This window comes from Procambarus clarkii, chromosome 62 (genome assembly GCF_040958095.1).
Source record: "Procambarus clarkii isolate CNS0578487 chromosome 62, FALCON_Pclarkii_2.0, whole genome shotgun sequence".
Classification (NCBI taxonomy): Eukaryota; Metazoa; Arthropoda; class Malacostraca; order Decapoda; family Cambaridae; genus Procambarus; species Procambarus clarkii.
In genome coordinates, this window is record NC_091211.1 from 29,239,303 (window position 1) to 29,255,595 (window position 16,293).

A 16,293-nucleotide genomic window follows, 5' to 3' on the forward strand; every position below is an offset into this window, starting at 1 on the left:
GGTGTGTGGTGGTGTTGTCCAGGTGTGTGGTGGTGTGGTCCAGGTGTGTGGTGGTGTGGTCCCGGTGTGTGGTGGTGTTGTCCAGGTGTGTGGTGGTGTTGTCCAGGTGTGTGGTGGTGTTGTCCAGGTGTGTGGTGGTGTTGTCCAGGTGTGTGGTGGTGTTGTCCAGGTGTGTGGTGGTGTTGTCCAGGTGTGTGGTGGTCTGGTCCAGGTGTGTGGTGGTCTGGTCCAGGTGTGTGGTGGTCTGGTCCAGGTGTGTGGGAGTCTGGTCCAGGTGTGTGGTGGCCTTGTCCAGGTGTGTGGTGGTGTTGTCCAGGTGTGTGGTGGTCTGGTCCAGGTGTGTGGTGGTCTGGTCCAGGTGTGTGGGAGTCTGGTCCAGGTGTGTGGTGGCCTTGTCCAGGTGTGTGGTGGTCTGGTCCAGGTGTGTGGTGGTCTGGTCCAGGTGTGTGGGAGTCTGGTCCAGGTGTGTGGTGGTCTGGTCCAGGTGTGTGGGAGTCTGGTCCAGGTGTGTGGTGGCCTTGTCCAGGTGTGTGGTGGTCTGGTCCAGGTGTGTGGTGGTCTGGTCCAGGTGTGTGGGAGTCTGGTCCAGGTGTGTGGTGGCCTTGTCCAGGTGTGTGGTGGTCTGGTCCAGGTGTGTGGGAGTCTGGTACAGGTGTGTGGGAGTCTGGTCCAGGTGTGTGGTGGTCTGGTCCAGGTGTGTGGTGGTCTGGTCCAGGTGTGTGGTGGTCTGTTCCAGGTGTGTGGGAGTCTGGTCCAGGTGTGTGGTGGCCTTGTCCAGGTGTGTGGTGGTCTGGTCCAGGTGTGTGGTGGTCTGGTCCAGGTGTGTGGTGGTCTGGTCCAGGTGTGTGGGAGTCTGGTCCAGGTGTGTGGTGGCCTTGTCCAGGTGTGTGGTGGTCTGGTCCAGGTGTGTGGTGGTCTGGTCCAGGTGTGTGGGAGTCTGGTACAGGTGTGTGGGAGTCTGGTCCAGGTGTGTGGTGGTCTGGTCCAGGTGTGTGGGAGTCTGGTACAGGTGTGTGGTGGCCTTGTCCAGGTGTGTGGTGGTCTGGTCCAGGTGTGTGGTGGTCTGGTCCAGGTGTGTGGGAGTCTGGTACAGGTGTGTGGGAGTCTGGTCCAGGTGTGTGGTGGTCTGGTCCAGGTGTGTGGGAGTCTGGTACAGGTGTGTGGGAGTCTGGTCCAGGTGTGTGGTGGTCTGGTCCAGGTGTGTGGTGGTGTTGTCCAGGTGTGTGGTGGTGTTGTCCAGGTGTGTGGTGGTGTTGTCCAGGTGTGTGGTGGTGTTGTCCAGGTGTGTGGTGGTGTTGTCCAGGTGTGTGGTGGTGTTGTCCAGGTGTGTGGTGGTCTGGTCCAGGTGTGTGGTGGTCTGGTCCAGGTGTGTGGGAGTCTGGTCCAGGTGTGTGGTGGCCTTGTCCAGGTGTGTGGTGGTGTTGTCCAGGTGTGTGGTGGTCTGGTCCAGGTGTGTGGTGGTCTGGTCCAGGTGTGTGGGAGTCTGGTCCAGGTGTGTGGTGGCCTTGTCCAGGTGTGTGGTGGTCTGGTCCAGGTGTGTGGTGGTCTGGTCCAGGTGTGTGGGAGTCTGGTCCAGGTGTGTGGTGGTCTGGTCCAGGTGTGTGGGAGTCTGGTCCAGGTGTGTGGTGGCCTTGTCCAGGTGTGTGGTGGTCTGGTCCAGGTGTGTGGTGGTCTGGTCCAGGTGTGTGGGAGTCTGGTCCAGGTGTGTGGTGGCCTTGTCCAGGTGTGTGGTGGTCTGGTCCAGGTGTGTGGGAGTCTGGTACAGGTGTGTGGGAGTCTGGTCCAGGTGTGTGGTGGTCTGGTCCAGGTGTGTGGTGGTCTGGTCCAGGTGTGTGGTGGTCTGTTCCAGGTGTGTGGGAGTCTGGTCCAGGTGTGTGGTGGCCTTGTCCAGGTGTGTGGTGGTCTGGTCCAGGTGTGTGGTGGTCTGGTCCAGGTGTGTGGTGGTCTGGTCCAGGTGTGTGGGAGTCTGGTCCAGGTGTGTGGTGGCCTTGTCCAGGTGTGTGGTGGTCTGGTCCAGGTGTGTGGTGGTCTGGTCCAGGTGTGTGGGAGTCTGGTACAGGTGTGTGGGAGTCTGGTCCAGGTGTGTGGTGGTCTGGTCCAGGTGTGTGGGAGTCTGGTACAGGTGTGTGGGAGTCTGGTCCAGGTGTGTGGTGGTCTGGTCCAGGTGTGTGGTGGTCTGGTCCAGGTGTGTGGGAGTCTGGTCCAGGTGTGTGGGAGTCTGGTCCAGGTGTGTGGGAGTCTGGTCCAGGTGTGTGGTGGTCTGGTCCAGGTGTGTGGTGGTCTGGTCCAGGTGTGTGGGAGTTTGGTCCAGGTGTGTGGGAGTCTGGTCCAGGTGTGTGGGAGTCTGGTCCAGGTGTGTGGTGGTCTGGTCCAGGTGTGTGATGGTCTGGTCCAGGTGTGTGGGAGTCTGGTCCAGGTGTGTGGTGGTCTGGTCCAGGTGTGTGGGAGTCTGGTCCAGGTGTGTGGTGGTCTGGTCCAGGTGTGTGGTGGTCTGGTCCAGGTGTGTGGTGGTCTGGTCCAGGTGTGTGGTGGTCTGGTCCAGGTGTGTGGTGGTCTGGTCCAGGTGTGTGGGAGTCTCGTGTAGAGGTGGGCGTGGGAAAATTGTCAAAGGCGTGGTAATGTTATGAAATATGTAACTGTATTGTGCGGGTGAGTGAGAGGAGGGATGCTGGGGGACTGGGAGAGGGATGCTGGGGGACTGGGAGAGGGATGCTGGGGGACTGGGAGAGGGATGCTGGGGGACTATGAGAGGGATGCTGGGGGGCTGGGAGAGGGATGCTGGGGGGCTGGGAGAGGGATGCTGGGGGACTATGAGAGGGATGCTGGGGGACTGGGAGAGGGATGCTGGGGGACAGAGGGATGCTGGGGACTGGGAGAGGGATGCTGGGGGACAGAGAGGAAGAGGGATGCTGGGGGACAGAGGGATGCTGGGGGACAGAGAGGGATGCTGGGGGACTGGGAGAGGGATGCTGGGGACTGGGAGAGGGATGCTGGGGGACAGAGAGGGATGCTGGGGACTGGGAGAGGGATGCTGGGGATGAGGGAGAGTGGGCAGAGAGAACACTGGGAACAGTAAAGATGAACAATGAACAGGAAGAAGCTAAGTCCCGGAGGAGATGAAAGATTAATGTAGAGAAGAGAGAGATGGAGAGGACACCAGACTTAGCGGACACCAGACACAGAGGACACCAGACACAGCGGACACCAGACAGAGAGGACACCAGACAGAGAGGACAGTAGAGTGTGAGGAGAGTTGACAAGGTGACGGCCAGTGAGAGAGACTCACTCCTCCCTCCTCCATCCTTCCATGCATTCCTTATCCTTCCCCCCCCCCTCCCCGCCTCCTTCCTCTTCAACTCTAATTATGTCCATCTCACCGGCCGAGGAAGGTTGAAAACCTCTTTTATCATGTATACCGCCATGTCTACATGTATACCACAGAGCCTACATGTATACCACAGTGCCTACACGTATAACACTGTGTCAACAGATTACTGTGAAAGCCTGTAGAGCTTTGGCTCTCCAGGCCTCGGTACCAGTGGTTACTCCGTGGCCACAGGTACCAGGCTGGGCACGGTACCTGTGGCGGGAGTGTCGGAGGCGCAGTATGGTGGAGGGTGCGGGGCGGTGTGGATTACTGGGAGGCATCACGGATGAATATATAAAAACAGACGAACATTGTGGGCGAGAGTAAGGTGAGACTGGCAGGTAATTACTCCGAAGACAGGTGAGGAGTGGTGCTGGCAGGGGGAGGGAGGGGGGGAGGGGGGGAGGGGGGGGGGAAGAGAGGGAGGGAGAGGGAGGGAGAGAGAGAGCGAGAGAGAGCGAGAGAGAGCGAGAGAGAGAGCGAGAGAGAGAGCGCGAGAGAGAGCGCGAGAGAGAGCGCGAGAGAGAGCGCGAGAGAGAGCGCGAGAGAGAGCGAGAGAGAGAGCGAGAGAGAGCGAGAGAGAGAGCGCGAGAGAGAGCGCGAGAGAGAGCGCGAGAGAGAGCGCGAGAGAGAGCGCGAGAGAGAGCGCGAGAGAGAGCGCGAGAGAGAGCGCGAGAGAGAGCGCGAGAGAGAGCGCGAGAGAGAGAGAGAGAGAGAGAGCGCGAGAGAGAGAGAGAGAGAGAGAGCGCGAGAGAGAGCGCGAGAGAGAGAGAGAGAGAGAGCGCGAGAGAGAGAGAGAGAGAGAGCGCGAGAGAGAGAGAGAGAGAGAGAGAGAGAGAGAGAGAGAGAGAGAGAGAGAGAGAGAGAGAGAGAGAGAGAGAGAGAGAGAGAGAGAGAGTGAGTGTGTGTGTGAGTGTGTGTGTGTGTGTGTGTGTGTGTGTGTGTGTGTGTGTGTGTGTGTGTGTGTGTGTGTGTGTGTGTGTGTGTGTGTGTGTGTGTGTGTGTGTACGCGTGTTGATATATGGACCCGCTTACCGAGTAACATAATGGAAGTGGGACCACTTGACAGTTTCCAGCGTAGGCTACACATGTATACGAATGAGTTGGTGTGGCTGGACACGGGAGCTGGCACATATGGGCCAGGGAGCTTTGACACTTGTGTTGTAATGCTCACTCCTCCATGGACCAGGCCACACACCTCTACCACTCACTATAGTGTACCCAGTAACTAGCAACAGCATCACAGGTGACTGAAGTGTTTTTATCAGTGATAATCAGCAATTATATATATATTTCTTCTAGTGTTAAGTGGAGTTAAGTCAGTGGGAACCGTTGTAAGTGGAGTTAAGTCAGTGGGAACCGTTGTAAGTCGAGTTAAGTCAGTGGGAACCGTTGTAAGTGGAGTTTAGTCAGTGGGAACCGTTGTAAGTGGAGTTAAGTCAGTGGGAACCGTTGTAAGTGGAGTTTAGTCAGTGGGAACCGTTGTAAGTGGAGTTTAGTCAGTGGGAACCGTTGTAAGTGGAGTTTAGTCAGTGGGAACCGTTGTAAGTGGAGTTAAGTCAGTGGGAACCGTTGTAAGTGGAGTTTAGTCAGTGGGAACCGTTGTAAGTGGAGTTTAGTCAGTGGGAACCGTTGTAAGTGGAGTTTAGTCAGTGGGAACCGTTGTAAGTGGAGTTTAGTCAGTGGGAACCGTTGTAAGTGGAGTTTAGTCAGTGGGAACCGTTGTAAGTGGAGTTTAGTCAGTGGGAATCGTTGTAAGTGGAGTTTAGTCAGTGGGAACCGTTGTAAGTGGAGTTTAGTCAGTGGGAACCGTTGTAAGTGGAGTTTAGTCAGTGGGAACCGTTGTAAGTGGAGTTTAGTCAGTGGGAACCGTTGTAAGTGGAGTTTAGTCAGTGGGAACCGTTGTAAGTGGAGTTTAGTCAGTGGGAACCATTGTAAGTGGAGTTTAGTCAGTGGGAACCGTTGTAAGTGGAGTTTAGTCAGTGGGAACCGTTGTAAGTGGAGTGCCAATGAGTGCCTCGCGGACCTCTGATGTTTACCGTATAAATAAACGATTTAGATTTAGGCTAAAAGAAGGAAATATTTGCAAATTTGCAAAAGATACTAAAATTAGGCGGAGTATAACTTCAAAAGACAATCTAGATAGGATTTTAAAGTGAACAAATGACTGACAGATGCAGTTTAATGTTGACAAGTGTTAGACTCTGAGGTTAGGTAATGATGAAGACATACAAGATATCAGCTGGGTGGATGGGGAAGAGATTGACAAGTCTAGATGGGAAAAATATCTTGGGGTCTTCATTAGGAGGAATTTCAAGCGTAAACAATTAATGTTTAAATGTTAGGATTAAGACAAATGGAGTATTGGAATTTCTCGAAGCATTAGTAGTAAACAAGACAATTGTATTAACTTTATTTTGCTCTTTTTAAGCATCATTTAGATTATGCAGGTTAATTTCGGATTTAAATTTATGTTCATACTGCAGATTGAACAAATTGACCTGAAGGTGTTCAGCAATGGAGGACAGAGTTAATCGCTGGAGTTAAAAGTCTTCCAGATGACGAGACTGATAAAGCTTAATGTGAATGGTGAAGAGTTAGGGGCGACGTGGCTCAATGGTCTACATGGATGAAAGGGTACAACAAGTGGCATATAAATACGGTATTAAATATATCAACACGAAACAATGAATATAAATTGTTCAAGTTTAGATTTAGGAAAGACCTGGGTAAATACTGGTGTAGAAATATGGATGTTGATCAAGTAGAAGAAATTATCCGTTATCATAATAAGAGTGGTTCACTTGATTATTTCAAGCGTAGGCTGGACATATGAGTGAGTTTGGGTGGAAATAAACAGGAATGTCCTCGTATGGGCCAATAGACTTTCTGTAATTTCCTTACGTCTTGTGTGCTGATGTGATGGAGGTGCTGCTCCTGTGAGCGGTAGCGCAAAAAGGATTACAGAGGTCACCAAAGGTCTTTATCAGACCTCAACGGAGACTATTACATTAACAATTACATCTATCCTTCACACCTTATAGTTACAATGTCAGCTAGTTACAGAGAATGTTCTATTTCAAGAGCTATATATTTACAGTAAGTCGTCATACATTAATGGTAGGTCTTATCGCTAATACATAATTGTTTGATCAATGGAGATATTACAGAGTCATAGAGGAGCTGCTGTTTGTTATTAGTCTTCACAATACACTACTTGTTTCTTAATCTCATATGTCGTTTATCTACTGGGAGCGAAGTATGGATACAGTGCAAGGATTTCAGGTATTTTATCCTTAGTAATAAGATGGTTTGCCATATCATACAACGTGAGTTTAGATTTATCTCTAAATGGCTCAATTTGAGCAAGTGAAGGGACTCACTATACTCACCATCACTACTCATTCATCATCATCGTACACCATCACACACCACATTCATCAACAATACAAACCAATATCATCATCATCACACACCTGGCAACAAACTAATATCACCGATGCTTCCCAATTCACATTTGAAGAGCCTAAAGCACCGATATTTAATATATATTTAATTTAGACCAATCGTCCAACTGGCCAAATTCGCTAGCAATAAAACTGGTCTCATTTTTGTAACTATCTTATTGGCTTTCACATATAATATGACCAGTTGACTGGTGGCAGCATTCCACGGGCCTCTCTTCCTCTCAGTTTTTATATTTAAAGTCAAGATGAAAACAAAGTTACTCATATTTAAGCATCAATTTACAGCTATAAATAATTTCTATGTGTTTCATTTACTGTGTTGGAATACGGGGAGCCGGTCGGCCGAGCGGACAGCACGCTGGACTTGTGATCCTGTGGTCCTGCGTTCGATCCCAAGCGCCGGCGAGAAACAATGGGCAGAGTTTCTTTCACCCTATACCCCTGTTACCTAGCAGTAAAATAGGTACCTGGGTGTTAGTCAGCTGTCACGGGCTGCTTCCTGGGGGTGGAGGCCTGATCGAGGACCGGGCCGCGGGGACACTAAAGCCCCAAAATCATCTCAAGATGATGATGGCCGTTGATCCCGGAACCTCTACAAGACAGCCTCTATATTGGGTTCCAGCTCCTGGGCTCTGCTTTCACTGACTTTTGTGTTAATTAAAAGCTTCGAAAGTAAGCTGTGGTCGTACAGGCCGTCCCTCTCCAGCTGTTACAGCGGACAGAAAATGATGTACCAAACTGCCTGTACCTAACCTAGCCCAACCGTTGGGCCCAAGCATAGAAAACGTGAATGTTTACGAGCCGCTGTGATTGATAGTCCATCATATTTTGTCTGATGGGGATTTTGACGTGAAAACTTGATGTATTATTCGACAGAGACAGACCTTATATCCCACCACAGTCCCGCATATCCCACCACAGTCCCGTATATCCCACCACAGTCCCGTATATCCCACCACAGTCCCGTATATCCCACCACAGTCCCGTATATCCCACCACAGTCCCGCATATCCCACCACAGTCCCGCATATCCCACCACAGTCCCGCATATCCCACCACAGTCCCGCATATCCCACCACAGTCCCGTATATCCCACCACAGTCCCGTATATCCCACCACAGTCCCGTATATCCCACCACAGTCCCGCATATCCCACCACAGTCCCGTATATCCCACCACAGTCCTGTATATCCCACCACAGTCCCGTATATCCCACCACAGTCCCGTATATCCCACCACAGTCCCGTATAACCCACCACAGTCCCGTATAACCCACCACAGTCCTGTATAACCCACCACAGTCCCGTATAACCCACCACAGTCCCGTATAACCCACCACAGTCCCGTATAACCCACCACAGTCCTGTATAACCCACCACAGTCACGTATATCCCACCACAGTCCCGTATAACCCACCACAGTCACGTATATCCCACCACAGTCCTGTATAACCCACCACAGTCCTGTATAACCCACCACAGTCCCGTATAACCCACCACAGTCCTGTATAACCCACCACAGTCCCGTATAACCCACCACAGTCCTGTATAACCCACCACAGTCCTGTATAACCCACCACAGTCCCGTATAACCCACCACAGTCCTGTATAACCCACCACAGTCCCGTATAACCCACCACAGTCCCGTATAACCCACCACAGTCCTGTATAACCCACCACAGTCACGTATATCCCACCACAGTCCTGTATAACCCACCACAGTCCTGTATAACCCACCACAGTCCCGTATAACCCACCACAGTCCCGTATAACCCACCACAGTCCTGTATAACCCACCACAGTCCCGTATAACCCACCACAGTCCTGTATAACCCACCACAGTCACGTATATCCCACCACAGTCCTGTATAACCCACCACAGTCACGTATATCCCACCACAGTCCTGTATAACCCACCACAGTCCCGTATAACCCACCACAGTCCTGTATAACCCACCACAGTCCCGTATAACCCACCACAGTCCTGTATAACCCACCACAGTCCCGTATAACCCACCACAGTCCTGTATAACCCACCACAGTCACGTATATCCCACCACAGTCCCGTATAACCCACCACAGTCCCGTATAACCCACCACAGTCACGTATATCCCACCACAGTCCTGTATAACCCACCACAGTCACGTATATCCCACCACAGTCCTGTATAACCCACCACAGTCCCGTATAACCCACCACAGTCACGTATATCCCACCACAGTCCTGTATAACCCACCACAGTCCCGTATAACCCACCACAGTCCCGTATAACCCACCACAGTCCCGTATATCCCACCACAGTCCCGTATATCCCACCACAGTCCCGTATAACCCACCACAGTCACGTATAACCCACCACAGTCCTGTATAACCCACCACAGTCACGTATATCCCACCACAGTCCTGTATAACCCACCACAGTCCCGTATAACCCACCACAGTCCCGTATATCCCACCACAGTCCCGTATATCCCACCACAGTCCCGTATATCCCACCACAGTTCCGTATAACCCACCACAGTCACGTATATCCCACCACAGTCCTGTATAACCCACCACAGTCCCGTATAACCCACCACAGTCCTGTATAACCCACCACAGTCCCGTATAACCCACCACAGTCCCGTATAACCCACCACAGTCCTGTATAACCCACCACAGTCACGTATATCCCACCACAGTCCTGTATAACCCACCACAGTCCTGTATAACCCACCACAGTCCCGTATAACCCACCACAGTCCCGTATAACCCACCACAGTCCTGTATAACCCACCACAGTCCCGTATAACCCACCACAGTCCTGTATAACCCACCACAGTCACGTATATCCCACCACAGTCCTGTATAACCCACCACAGTCCTCTATAACCCACCACAGTCCCGTATAACCCACCACAGTCCTGTATAACCCACCACAGTCCCGTATAACCCACCACAGTCCTGTATAACCCACCACAGTCCCGTATAACCCACCACAGTCCTGTATAACCCACCACAGTCACGTATATCCCACCACAGTCCTGTATAACCCACCACAGTCCCGTATAACCCACCACAGTCACGTATATCCCACCACAGTCCTGTATAACCCACCACAGTCACGTATATCCCACCACAGTCCTGTATAACCCACCACAGTCCCGTATAACCCACCACAGTCACGTATATCCCACCACAGTCCTGTATAACCCACCACAGTCCCGTATAACCCACCACAGTCCCGTATATCCCACCACAGTCCCGTATATCCCACCACAGTCCCGTATAACCCACCACAGTCACGTATATCCCACCACAGTCCTGTATAACCCACCACAGTCACGTATATCCCACCACAGTCCTGTATAACCCACCACAGTCCCGTATAACCCACCACAGTCCCGTATATCCCACCACAGTCCCGTATATCCCACCACAGTCCCGTATATCCCACCACAGTCCCGTATAACCCACCACAGTCACGTATATCCCACCACAGTCCTGTATAACCCACCACAGTCCCGTATAACCCACCACAGTCACGTATATCCCACCACAGTCCCGTATAACCCACCACAGTCACGTATATCCCACCACAGTCCCGTATATCCCACCACAGTCCTGTATAACCCACCACAGTCTCGTATAACCCACCACAGTCACGTATATCCCACCACAGTCCTGTATAACCCACCACAGTCCCGTATAACCCACCACAGTCACGTATATCCCACCACAGTCACGTATATCCCACCACAGTCCCCTATAACCCACCACAGTCCTGTATAACCCACCACAGTCCCCTATAACCCACCACAGTCCTGTATAACCCACCACAGTCCCCTATAACCCACCACAGTCCCCTATAACCCACCCCCAGCAGTCACAGTGACGGTGTGGGGCTCCACCTGGCCACAGTGACGGTGTGGGGCTCCACCTGGCCACAGTGACGGTGTGGGGCTCCACCTGGCTACAGTGACGGTGTGGGGCTCCACCTGGCCACAGTGACGGTGTGGGGCTCCACCTGGCCACAGTGACGGTGTGTGGGGCTCCACCTGGCCACAGTGACGGTGTGTGGGGCTCCACCTGGCCACAGTGACGGTGTGGGGCTCCACCTGGCCACAGTGACGGTGTGGGGCTCCACCTGGCCACAGTGCCGGTGTGTGGGGCTCCACCTGACCACAGTGACGGTGTGGGGCTCCACCTGGCTACAGTGACGGTGTGTGGGGCTCCACCTGGCCACAGTGACGGTGTGGGGCTCCACCTGGCCACAGTGACGGTGTGGGGCTCCACCTGGCCACAGTGACGGTGTGTGGGGCTCCACCTGGCCACAGTGACGGTGTGGGGCTCCACCTGACCACAGTGACGGTGTGGGGCTCCACCTGGCCACAGTGACGGTGTGTGGGGCTCCACCTGGCCACAGTGACGGTGTGGGGCTCCACCTGGCCACAGTGACTGTGTGTGTGGGGCTCCACCTGACCACAGTGACGGTGTGTGGGGCTCCACCTGGCTACAGTGACGGTGTGGGGCTCCACCTGGCCACAGTGACGGTGTGGGGCTCCACCTGGCCACAGTGACTGTGTGTGGGGCTCCACCTGGCCACAGTGACGGTGTGGGGCTCCACCTGGCCACAGTGACGGTGTGTGGGGCTCCACCTGGCCACAGTGACGGTGTGTGGGGCTCCACCTGGCCACAGTGACGGTGTGGGGCTCCACCTGGCCACAGTGACGGTGTGTGGGGCTCCACCTGGCCACAGTGACGGTGTGTGGGGCTCCACCTGGCCACTGTGACGGTGTGTGGGGCTCCACCTGACCACAGTGACGGTGTGGGGCTCCACCTGGCCACAGTGACGGTGTGTGGGGCTCCACCTGGCCACAGTGACGGTGTGTGGGGCTCCACCTGGCCACAGTGACGGTGTGTGGGGCTCCACCTGGCCACAGTGACGGTGTGGGGCTCCACCTGGCCACAGTGACGGTGTGTGGGGCTCCACCTGGCTACAGTGACGGTGTGTGGGGCTCCACCTGGCCACAGTCACGGTGTGTGGGGCTCCACCTGGCCACAGGGAGAGGAGCCCACCTCCTCTCACCACGGAAGAACTGTCACTCTCCTGGCTCCATCCACCAGAACATCACTCTCCTCTACTGCCTCAGAGTGAGGTTGTAGAGGAAAATGATGTTTCTACATTCTACGCCTTTCATTATCAATTAGAAAAGGGTAGATAAGAGTGGATATGTGTAGATGGGTAAAAAATTTTAAGAAGGACATTAAGAGGTTCCAGTAATTGGTAAATGTTGCTTCAGGAACTGCCTCGCATGGACCAACAGGAACTGCCTCGCATGGACCAACAGGAACTGCCTCGCATGGACCAACAGGCACTGCCTCGCATGGACCAACAGGAACTGCCTCGCATGGACCAACAGGAACTGCCTCGCATGGACCAACAGGAACTGCCTCGCATGGACCAACAGGAACTGCCTCGCATGGACCAACAGGAACTGCCTCGCATGGACCAACAGGAACTGCCTCACATGGACCAACAGGCACTGCCTCGCATGGACCAACAGGCACTGCCTCGCATGGACCAACAGGAACTGCCTCGCATGGACCAACAGGAACTGCCTCGCATGGACCAACAGGAACTGCCTCACATGGACCAACAGGAACTGCCTCGCATGGACCAACAGGAACTGCCTCGCATGGACCAACAGGAACTGCCTCGCATGGACCAACAGGAACTGCCTCGCATGGACCAACAGGAACTGCCTCGCATGGACCAACAGGAACTGCCTCACATGGACCAACAGGAACTGCCTCGCATGGACCAACAGGAACTGCCTCGCATGGACCAACAGGAACTGCCTCACATGGACCAACAGGAACTGCCTCACATGGACCAACAGGAACTGCCTCGCATGGACCAACAGGCACTGCCTCGCATGGACCAACAGGAACTGCCTCGCATGGACCAACAGGAACTGCCTCGCATGGACCAACAGGAACTGCCTCGCATGGACCAACAGGAACTGCCTCGCATGGACCAACAGGAACTGCCTCGCATGGACCAACAGGAACTGCCTCGCATGGACCAACAGGAACTGCCTCGCATGGACCAACAGGAACTGCCTCGCATGGACCAACAGGAACTGCCTCGCATGGACCAACAGGAACTGCCTCGCATGGACCAACAGGAACTGCCTCACATGGACCAACAGGAACTGCCTCACATGGACCAACAGGAACTGCCTCGCATGGACCAACAGGAACTGCCTCGCATGGACCAACAGGAACTGCCTCGCATGGACCAACAGGAACTGCCTCACATGGACCAACAGGAACTGCCTCGCATGGACCAACAGGAACTGCCTCACATGGACCAACAGGAACTGCCTCGCATGGACCAACAGGAACTGTCTCGCATGGACCAACAGGAACTGCCTCGCATGGACCAACAGGAACTGCCTCGCATGGACCAACAGGAACTGCCTCGCATGGACCAACAGGAACTGCCTCGCATGGACCAACAGGAACTGCCTCGCATGGACCAACAGGAACTGCCTCGCATGGACCAACAGGAACTGCCTCGCATGGACCAACAGGAACTGCCTCGCATGGACCAACAGGAACTGCCTCGTATGGACCAACAGGAACTGCCTCGCATGGACCAACAGGAACTGCCTCGCATGGACCAACAGGAACTGCCTCGCATGGACCAACAGGAACTGCCTCGCATGGACCAACAGGAACTGCCTCACATGGACCAACACCTTCATCTCTCTCACAGTGTTCTTCCCTCACCTGAGCTCCTCACGCTCTCTGCCTCACCTGGTGAGGGCAAAACAATCATGAGGTATTCATGAGGAAGCCGGAGGAGTGAGGAGGGGGGGAGGGGGGTGAGAGAGTATTAGCGAGGCAGCAGCAGAGGTGGTGAGAGGCAGGAGCTCACTGCCTCGCCCCCACTAATACACAGATATCGGCCGCCATTGAATTATAAACGCCGTTAGCGGACGGCCCCGATGGTCTTAAACTGTGCACAATTATTCTTGTGGATTATTGAGGTGAAGGTCGCACCTGCCGCTCGCCCCCTTGTGTACTCCACCTTCTGTACCGACATCATCGAGCTCCAGCTCTAGGGCCCCAGCTAACCTTCCTGCCAGTCTCTTAAGGCATCGACTTCCTGCCTAAACTGATCTAAAGAGCTATGCTCCTGGTTGGTAAGCGACTGGCGGACCGTGTTCCAGGGGAGACTAATAGGGACGGCTTATCACCCCCATCCCAGAGGAAAGTGGGATGGGGGTGGAAGGGAAAGTGGGATAGGGAAGACACAGGGAGAAATGAAGCCAGGTGAAAGGAGAACGGAGGGTAAGGGAACGAGGGGAGCACGAAAAAAACTAAAAACAAGGGGAGAATTAGGAGGAGGAATAAGGGGAGGGAGGAAAACAGAACAATGAGGGAAGAACGGGAGAAACTGGCGAAGAGGAGGAAGAGGAGGAGGAGGAAGGAAGAGAAGAGGGCGAAGGGCGGGAAGGGAACCACAATAACCAGGGAAGTACGGGGTGCCACGATAATTAAAGAAACAAAATGATATTGTAAAGGAACTCTAGACAAAGAAACAATACGATAAATACTGAAAAAATGGCACGAGGGGACACAAGGCCGAGGGGACGAAGGCTGGGAACTACGGGACAATATTATATAAGAGGACGACTGGGGCAAGTGAGGGGAGGGAGGCAAGGGAAAGAGAGGGGAGGCAAGGGAAAGAGAGGGGAGACAAGGGACAGAGAGGGGAGACAAGGGACAGAGAGGGGAGACAAGGGACAGAGAGGGGAGACAAATAACAGGGAAAACAAGGGAACAATGGGGGGGGGGGGACAAAGCCAAACAAGGGGAGAGCAGAGCCAGGGAAAAAGGGGTGACAAGCAAGCGAAGGAAGGAACACGTCGGGTGTGACGATAGACAAAAGAGAAGGAGGGGAAAGAGGGGAAAGAGAAGGGTTGAGGGGAGAGGGTATGAAACACAGGGGGATAGAGGAGATACAGAGGGGAACAAGGGGAGACACAAAGGAATGTGTCGAGACAAAATAAAGCGAGGGATGGGTAGGGGAAAAGAGGGAGAGACAAAGAGTATGAGGTAAGGCAAGGGGCGACACCCCTCACTTTCTCTCTGTCCCCTGACTCACCTTCCCCTCATTCATTGTCTCATAATGTTCATTTTCCTCCACTTTTCACCTCATCTCTGTCTGCCTCACCCTCACTACCTCACCCTATACCCTCATAGGTATTCCTCTCATTACTCACCCTTTCGTCCCCTCACTCACCCTTCTCGTCCCCTCACTCACCCTTTCGTCCCCTCACTCACCCTTCTCGTCCCCCCTCACTCACCCATCTCGTCCCCCCTCACTCACCCTTCTCGTCCCCCCTCACTCACCCTTCTCGTCCCCCCTCACTCACCCTTCTCGTCCCCCCTCACTCACCCTTCTCGTCCCCCCTCACTCACCCTTCTCGTCCCTCACTCACCCTTGGAGCCTGCCCTCCACCAGCAGGGTGGTAGATGAGGCGGGAGACATTAGCAGGGTGAGGACACTGACCAGCCTCCAGGTGTGTCCACCATATCTGCCTCCAGGTGTGTCCACCATATCTGCCTCCAGGTGTGTCCACCATATCTGCCTCCAGGTGTGTCCACCATATCTGCCTCCAGGTGTGTCCACCATATCTGCCTCCAGGTGTGTCCACCATATCTGCCTCCAGGTGTGTCCACCATATCTGCCTCCAGGTGTGTCCACCATATCTGCCTCCAGGTGTGTCCACCATATCTGCCTCCAGGTGTGTCCACCACATCTGCCTCCAGGTGTGTCCACCATATCTGCCTCCAGGTGTGTCCACCATATCTGCCTCTCCTCCCACACCAGCACTGGTGAGAGCTCGGGGAGAGAGGAAGGGAGGGAGAGGTTGGAGAGACAACCAGGAAGAGAACCAGAATAAGGAAGATGCGAAATGTGAGAAAACGGGAGAAAGTAGTGTGTAGCCATGTTGCAGGCCACCACTGTAGTGTGTAGCCATGTTGCAGGCCACCACTGTAGTGTGTAGCCATGTTGCAGGCCACCACTGTAGTGTGTAGCCATGTTGCAGGCCACCACTGTAGTGTGTAGCCATGTTGCAGGCCACCACTGTAGTGTGTAGCCATGTTGCAGGCCACCACTGTAGTGTGTAGCCATGTTGCAGGCCACCACTGTAGTGTGTAGCCATGTTGCAGGCCACCACTGTAGTGTGTAGCCATGTTGCAGGCCACCACTGTAGTGTGTAGCCATGTTGCAGGCCACCACTGTAGTGTGTAGCCATGTTGCAGGCCACCACTGTAGTGTGTAGCCATGTTGCAGGCCACCACTGTAGTGTGTAGCCATGTTGCAGGCCACCACTGTAGTGTGTAGCCATGTTGCAGGCCACCACTGTAGTGTGTAGCCATGTTGCAGGCCACCACTGT

The 16,293-nt window shown here is 53.9% G+C and overlaps 1 protein-coding gene across 1 annotated transcript in view; it reads right to left on the reverse strand.

Moving 5' to 3' along the window:
* Positions 1-16,293, reverse strand: part of LOC123766406 (uncharacterized) — a 230,062-nt gene that overhangs the window by 194,436 nt on the left and 19,333 nt on the right. The window lies entirely within an intron of this gene.